Source organism: Desmodus rotundus, chromosome 5 (assembly GCF_022682495.2).
Source record: "Desmodus rotundus isolate HL8 chromosome 5, HLdesRot8A.1, whole genome shotgun sequence".
Classification (NCBI taxonomy): Eukaryota; Metazoa; Chordata; class Mammalia; order Chiroptera; family Phyllostomidae; genus Desmodus; species Desmodus rotundus.
Genome location: NC_071391.1, coordinates 86,763,510 through 86,770,630, shown reverse-complemented (window position 1 = coordinate 86,770,630; position 7,121 = coordinate 86,763,510). Strand labels below are relative to the sequence as shown.

Here is a 7,121-nt window from a genome sequence, read left to right as displayed (position 1 = left end):
CACAAAGAAGGAAAACTACACACAAATATCAGATCATGGTGGAAAAATTATTAACACTTTAGAATATTAAATTCAATAATATTTTAAAAGCACAGCCTATTATGATCAAGTAAAGTTTGTTTTATGAATGCAAGGTTAGTTTAAACTTTGAAAATTAATCAGTATAATTTATATTAATGAGCTAAAGAAGAAAACACAGTAAAAGCACTTGACAAAGTCCCATATCCATCTCTGATATGACTCTGAGCAAGCTAAAGGAAAAAAAGATGATTTTTATTAAACTGTCAGAGCTCTTGAGTCAACCCCGTGCACGCAGTTTGCGGTGTGTGAGCGAAAAATAGTCCCTGCTTGCTAGTATTTGCATCTCTTCCCTTTCAAGATGACTGAGGAAGTGCACCGTGGAGAGGAGGAGGTGGAGACTTTTGCCTTCTAGGCAGAAATTGCCCAACTCATGTCTTTCATCATCAATACCTTCTACTCTAACAAGGAAATTTTCCTTTGGGAGTTATCAGTAATGGTTTTGATGCCTTGGACAAGATACGCTATGAGAGCCTGACTGACCCTTCCAAGTTGGACAGTGGTAAAGAGCTGAAAATTGACATCATCCCCAATCCCCAGGAATGCACTCTGACTCTGGTAGACACAGGCATTGGCATGACCAAAGCCGATCTCATAATCTGGGAACCATTGCCAAGTCTGGTACAAAAGCATTTCTGGAGGCTCTTTAGGCTGGTGCAGACATCTCCATGATTGGACAGTTTGGTGTTGGCTTTTATTCTGCCTACCTGGAGGCAGAAAAAGTGGTAGTGATACAAAGCACAATGATGATGAGCAGTATGCCTGGGAGTCTTCTGCCGGGGGTTCTTTCACTGTTCGAGCTGACCATGGTGAGCTCATTGGCCAGGGCACAAAAGTGATCCTCCACCTTAAAAAAGACCAGACAGAGTACTTAGAGGAGAGGAGGGTCAAAGAAGTGGTGAAGAAGTACTCACAGTTCATAGGCTATCCCATTACCCTTTATTTGGAGAAGGAACGAGAGAAAGAAATCAGTGATGATGAAGCAGAGGAAGAGAAGGGGGAGAAAGAAGAGGAAGATAAAGATGATGAGGACAAACCCAAGATTGAAGATGTGGACTCAGATGAGGAAGATGATAGTGCTAAGGATAAGAAAAAGAAAACAAAGAAGATTAAGGAGAAATATATAGATCATGAAGAACTGAACAAGACCAAGCCCATTTGGACCAGAAACCCTGATAACATCACCCAGGAGGAATATGGAGATTTCTATAAGATCCTTACCAATGACTGGGAAGACCACTTGGCAGTCAAGCACTTCTCTGTAGAAGGGCAGTTGGAATTCAGGGCATTGCTATTCATTCCCCATCGGGGTCCTTTTGACCTCTTTGAGAACAAGAAGAAGAACAACAACACGAAACTGTACATCCGCTGTGTGTTCATCATGGACAGCTGTGATGAACTGATACCAGGATACCTCAACTTCATCCGTGGTGTGGTTGACTCTGAGGACCTGCCCCTGAACATCTCCCGAGAGATGTTCCAGCAGAACAAAATCTTGAAGGTCATCCATAAAAACATTATTAAGAAGTGCCTTGAGCTCTTCTCTGAGCTGGCAGAAGACAAGGAGAACTATAAGAAATTCTATGAGGCGTTCTCTAAAAACCTAAAGCTTGGAATCCATGAGGACTCGACTAATCCGCGACGCCTTTCTGAGCTTCTATGCTATCACACCTCCCAGTCTGGGGATGAAATGACTTCTCTTTCGGAATATGTCTCTCACATGAAGGAGACCCAGAAGTCCATCTATTACATCACTGGTGAGAGCAAAGAGCAAGTTGCCCACTCTGCTTTTGTGGAGCCAGTACGGAAGCGGGGCTTTGAGGTAGTGTATATGACGGAGCCTATTGACGAGTACTGTGTACAGCAGCTCAAGGAGTTTGATGGGAAGAGCTTGGTCTCAGTTACCAAGGAGGGCCTGGAGCTACCTGAGGATGAAGAGGAGAAGAAGAAAATGGAAGAGAGCAAGGCCAAGTTTGAGAATCTCTGCAAACTCCTGAAAGAAATCTTGGATAAGAAGGTTGAGAAGGTGACATTCTCCAATAGGCTCGTGTCTTCGCCCTGCTGTATTATGACTATCACTTACGGCTGGACAGCGAATATAGAGTGTATCATGAAAGCCCAGGCACTTTGTGATAACTCTACAATGGGCTACATGATGGCCAAAAAGCACCTGGAGATCAACCCTGACCACCCCATCACGGAGACCCTCCGGCAGAAGGCAGAGGCAGACAGGAATGACAAGGCTGTGAAGGACCTCGTGGTGTTGCTGTTTGAAACTACACTGCTCTCCTCGGGCTTCTCCCTTCAGGACCCCCCAGACCCATTCCAACCGCATCTACCACATGATCAAGCTAGGCCTAGGGATTGATGAAGATGAAGTGACAACAGAAGAACCCAGCGCTGCTGTTGCTGATGAGATCCCCGCCTTGAGGGTGATGAGGATGCCTCTCGTATGGAAGAAGTAGATTAGGAGTTTCTACCTTCAGACCTTGTGTCCTCTAGGTAGTATCTTCATGGCTTCCCCAGCAGCCCTGAGTGGCCTGAGCCCACCTGGTTTCCTCTCCTGTTTAGTGGGTTTTTCTCCTCCTGTCTTTGCCTAAGGTGGGTTATGAGGGCTTGCTCAAGCCTTCCCTTCTCATTTGACATTGGGTTTGGATGCTGTTGTGTATTTTTATTTTGTTCTAAAATTAAAGTATGCAAAATGAAAAAAAATAAATAAATTGTCAGAAAAACATTTATGAAAAACTTATAGCTAACATTATATCTAATGACAAAGGATTGGAAGCTTTCCTCCCAAGATCAGGAACAACACAAGGATGTCCACTATAATCACTCCTATTCAACTAGAAATTCTAGCCAGTATGATAAAGCAAGAGAATAAAAACATTCCATTTTCAAAGGAAGAAACAAAATTATCTTTATATGTACATCACATTATTATCTCTATAAAGAATCTGATGGAATCCTGGAACTCATAGGTGAGTTACGAAAAGTTGAAGTGTACGAGACCAATATACAAAAATCAGTTATACTTATATATGGCAGTAATACTCAAATGGAAGCTGAAATTTAAAGTACATACTCTGAATTGCATGAAAAAAGTGAAACAGAGGAAAAGCTCACAAAAGATATGAAAGACCTGTATACTGAAAACCATAAAACATTACTAAGAGAAATTGAGGAAATTCAAGTACCGTATTTTGGTATGTATAATGCACACCCATGTTTTTGGCCCAAACTTTCAGAAAAAATAATTTTCATTTTAATCTTTTAATTCAATTTTTTATTTGTTTATATTCAGAAACAAAACCAATTATTGTATTGAAGAGTATTATTTTGCATACAGATATCATTATTGCCTTCTAGAGTTACACCTTTAACACATAAGTATAAATAAAATAATTTAAAATATTTATATAAATATAGAATTAGTACTACCTTTGTATAATGTGCACCCTTATTTTTCCCTCAAAAATTTGGGCAAAAAAGTGCACATTATATACAGCAATATGGTAAACAGAGCAATATACCTTATTCATGGATTACAAGACTCAATATTGTTAAGATATCAATTTTTCCCATATAAATCAATATCATATAAATCAAAATCTCAGTGAACTTGTTTCAGAAGAAATTAACAATATTATTATAAAATCATATGAAATGCAAAGAACATGGAATAGCCAAAGCAACTTTCAAAAGGAACTAGTTGGATGACTAACATTACCTGATTTCAAATCTTAGTCTAAAACTACAGTAATCAAAATATCATGATATGGGTGCAAAGATGGGAGATAGATCAAAGAACTAGAATACAGAAATAGTTTCACACATATATGACAACTGATTGTTTTACAGTGTTGCAATTTAGTGAAGAAAGGATAGTTCTTTCAATAGTCGATGTTAGAACATTTGATTATATGTGAAAAAAATGAACTTTGATCCAAATCTGACACCATATACAAAAATTAATTCAAAATGTGTACTAGTACTGAGTATATAAGCCCGAACTGTAACATGCTTAATTGTAACATTTCTAAAAGAAAGCATAGGAGAGAAGGGAACCAAGATGGTGGTGTAGGTAGACACACTGCGCCTCTCCGCACAACCAGAACTCACAGAAAATCGAACGGCAAGGAAGTCCGACACCAAGGAAATAAAAAATAAACATTCATCCATACCGGTAGGAGGGGCAGAGACGGGCAGCTGGGGCAGAGAGGACTCGCGTGGCCGTGGCGGGACCAAGACTGGCAGAGTGTGGGACAAATGGGGCAGGTAGTCTGACCACTAGCAGACCCTGCGGCCCCACATTCGCACACAAATAAACCGAGAGGGCCGGACACTGAGTGGCGGAGAACGGGGCAGGCAGAGCGGTGGGTAGGACCCCGTGGCCCCACATTTGCACACAGATAAACCGGACAAACGGCAGGGAGTGAAGCAGACCGTGCAACCCATGCAAACCTCTGATTGAAAACACCCTCGGGGGTTGGGGCGGCAGCAGGAGAGACTCCCAGCCTCACAGGAGAGGTCGTTGGAGAGACCCACAGGGGCCTCGGGCATGCACAAACCCACCCACTTGGGAACCAGCACCAGAGGGGCCCAGTTTGATTGTGGGTAGCAGAGTGAAATATTGAAATCCGGTGGAGAGTGGAGCAGGCGCCATTGCTCCTGCTCGGCCCTTCCCCCACGCACAGCATCACAGCACAGCGACCAGCATTACCCCACCCCAGGAACACCTAAGGCTCCGCCCCTTTAAGTAACAGATGCTCCAAGACAAAAAAAAAAAAGGCCCAAATGACAAAACACTTCAAAGTGCCGGGGAAATAAAGCCTCAAACATCTGATTGAAAACACCCATGTGGGTTGAGGTGGCAGCAGGAGAGACTCCCAGCCTCATGGGAGAGTTTGTTGGAGAGACTCACAGGGGCCTGGAGCATGCACAAGCCCACCAACTCAGGAATCAGCACTAGAGGGGCCCACTTTGATTGTGGGTAGCAGAGGCAGTGACTGAAATCCGGCAGAGAGTGGAGCAAGCGCCATTGCTCCCTCTTGGCCCCTCCACCACATAGAGCATCACAGTGCAGCGACCAGCATTACCCCACCCTGGTGAACACCTAAGGCTCCAACCCTTTACATAACAGGCACACCAAGACAAAAAAAAAAAAAAAAAAAAAAAACGCCCAAATGAAAGAACAGATCAAAGCTCCAGAAAAAATACAACTAAGCAACGAAGAGATAGCCAACCTATCACATGCACAGTTCAAAACACTGGTAATCAGGATGCTCACAGAATTGGTTGAATTTGGTCGCAAATTAGATGAAAAAATGAAGGCTATGCTAAGAGAAACAAAGGAAAATGTACAGGGAACCAATAATAATGGGAAGGAAACTGGAACTCAAATCAATGGGGTGGATCTGAAGGAAGAAAGAAACATCCAACCAGAAAAGAATGAAGAAACAGGAATTCAGAAAAATGTGGAGAGGCTTAAGAACCTCTGGGACATCTTGAAACGTTCCAACATCCGAATTATAGGGGTGCCAGAAGGAGAAGAGGAAGAGCAAAAAATTGAACACTTATTTGAACAAATAATGAAGGAGAACTTCCCCAGGCTGGCAAAGGAAATAGACTTCCAGGAAGTCCAGGAAGCTCAGAGAGTCCCAAAGAAGCTGGACCAAGGAGGAACACACCAAGGCACATCATAATTACATTACCCAAGATTAAGCAGAAGGAGAGAATCTTAGAAGCAACAAGAGAAAAGGACACAGTTACCTACAAAGGAGTTCCCATAAAACTGTCAGCTGATTTCTCAAAAGAGACCTTACAGGCAAGAAGGGGCTGGAAAGAAGTATTCCAAGTCATGAAAGGCAAGGACCTACATCCAAGATTACTGTATCCAGCAAAGCTATCATTTAGAATGGAAGGGAAAATAAAGTGCTTCTCAGATAAGGTCAAGTTAAAGGAGTTCATCATGACCAAGCCCTTATTATATGAAATGTTAAAGGGAGTTATCTAAGAAAAAGAAGATAAAAAATATGAACAGTAAAAATGACAGCAAACTCACAGTTATTAATGACCACACCTAAAACAAAAACAAGAGCAAACTAGGCAAACAACTAGAACAGGAACAGAATCATAGAGATGGAGATCACATGGAGGGTTGTCAATAGGGGGGTGGGAGGGGGAGGGGGGGAAAGGTACAGAGAATAAGTAGCATAGATGACAGGTGGAAAATAGACGGGGGGAGGGTAAGAATAGTGTAGGAAATGTAGAAGCCAAAGAACTTATAAGTATGACCCATGGACATGAACTATAGGGGGGGAATGTGGGAGGGAGGGGGTGGGCAGGATGGAGTGGAGTGAGGGGGGGGAATGGGACAACTGTAATAGCATAATCAATAAATATATTTTTTAAAATGAGAAAAAAATAGAAAGCATAGGAGAAAATCCCTGTAGTATACAATAGAATACTACTCAGCAATGAAATGGAATGATCTGTTGGTACATGCAATGATATGCATGAATCACAAAATAATTATGTTGAATGAAAGATGCCAGACAAAATAGAGTCTGTACTTTATGCTTCAGCTATATTAAACTTCAGAAAAGGCAAACTAATTTATACTGACAGAAAGATGACAAGTAGTTGTCCATGGGGGATGGGAATGGATGGAAGAGTACAATGGAGCATGAGAAAACTTCCAGGGATTTGACTATGTTTAATGTTCTAAATTTTGGCAATAGCTTCATGGCTGTATACAAATGTGAAAACTCAACAAGTTGTACATTTTAAATGATAGTAGTTTATACCCGGGCTGGTGTAGCTCAGTGGAGTGTGTGTGGGCCTGCAAACCAAAGGGTTGCTGGTTCGATTCCCAGTCAGGGCACGTAGCTAGGTTGTGGGCCAGGTCCCCAGTAATGGGTTCTTGAGAGGCAATCACACATTGATGTTTCTCCCCCTCTCTCCTTCCCTTCCTCTCTCTCTAAAAATAAATTAAAATCTTTAAAAAAAAAGAAAAAAACATTATGAAAGATGATTCCTGCAAG

At 41.9% G+C, this 7,121-nt stretch overlaps 1 pseudogene; it reads left to right on the top strand.

Moving 5' to 3' along the window:
• Window positions 1-311: 311 nt before the first annotated feature.
• On the top strand, window positions 312-2,548 carry LOC112314319 (heat shock protein HSP 90-beta pseudogene; annotated as a pseudogene).
• Window positions 2,549-7,121: the final 4,573 nt, after the last annotated feature.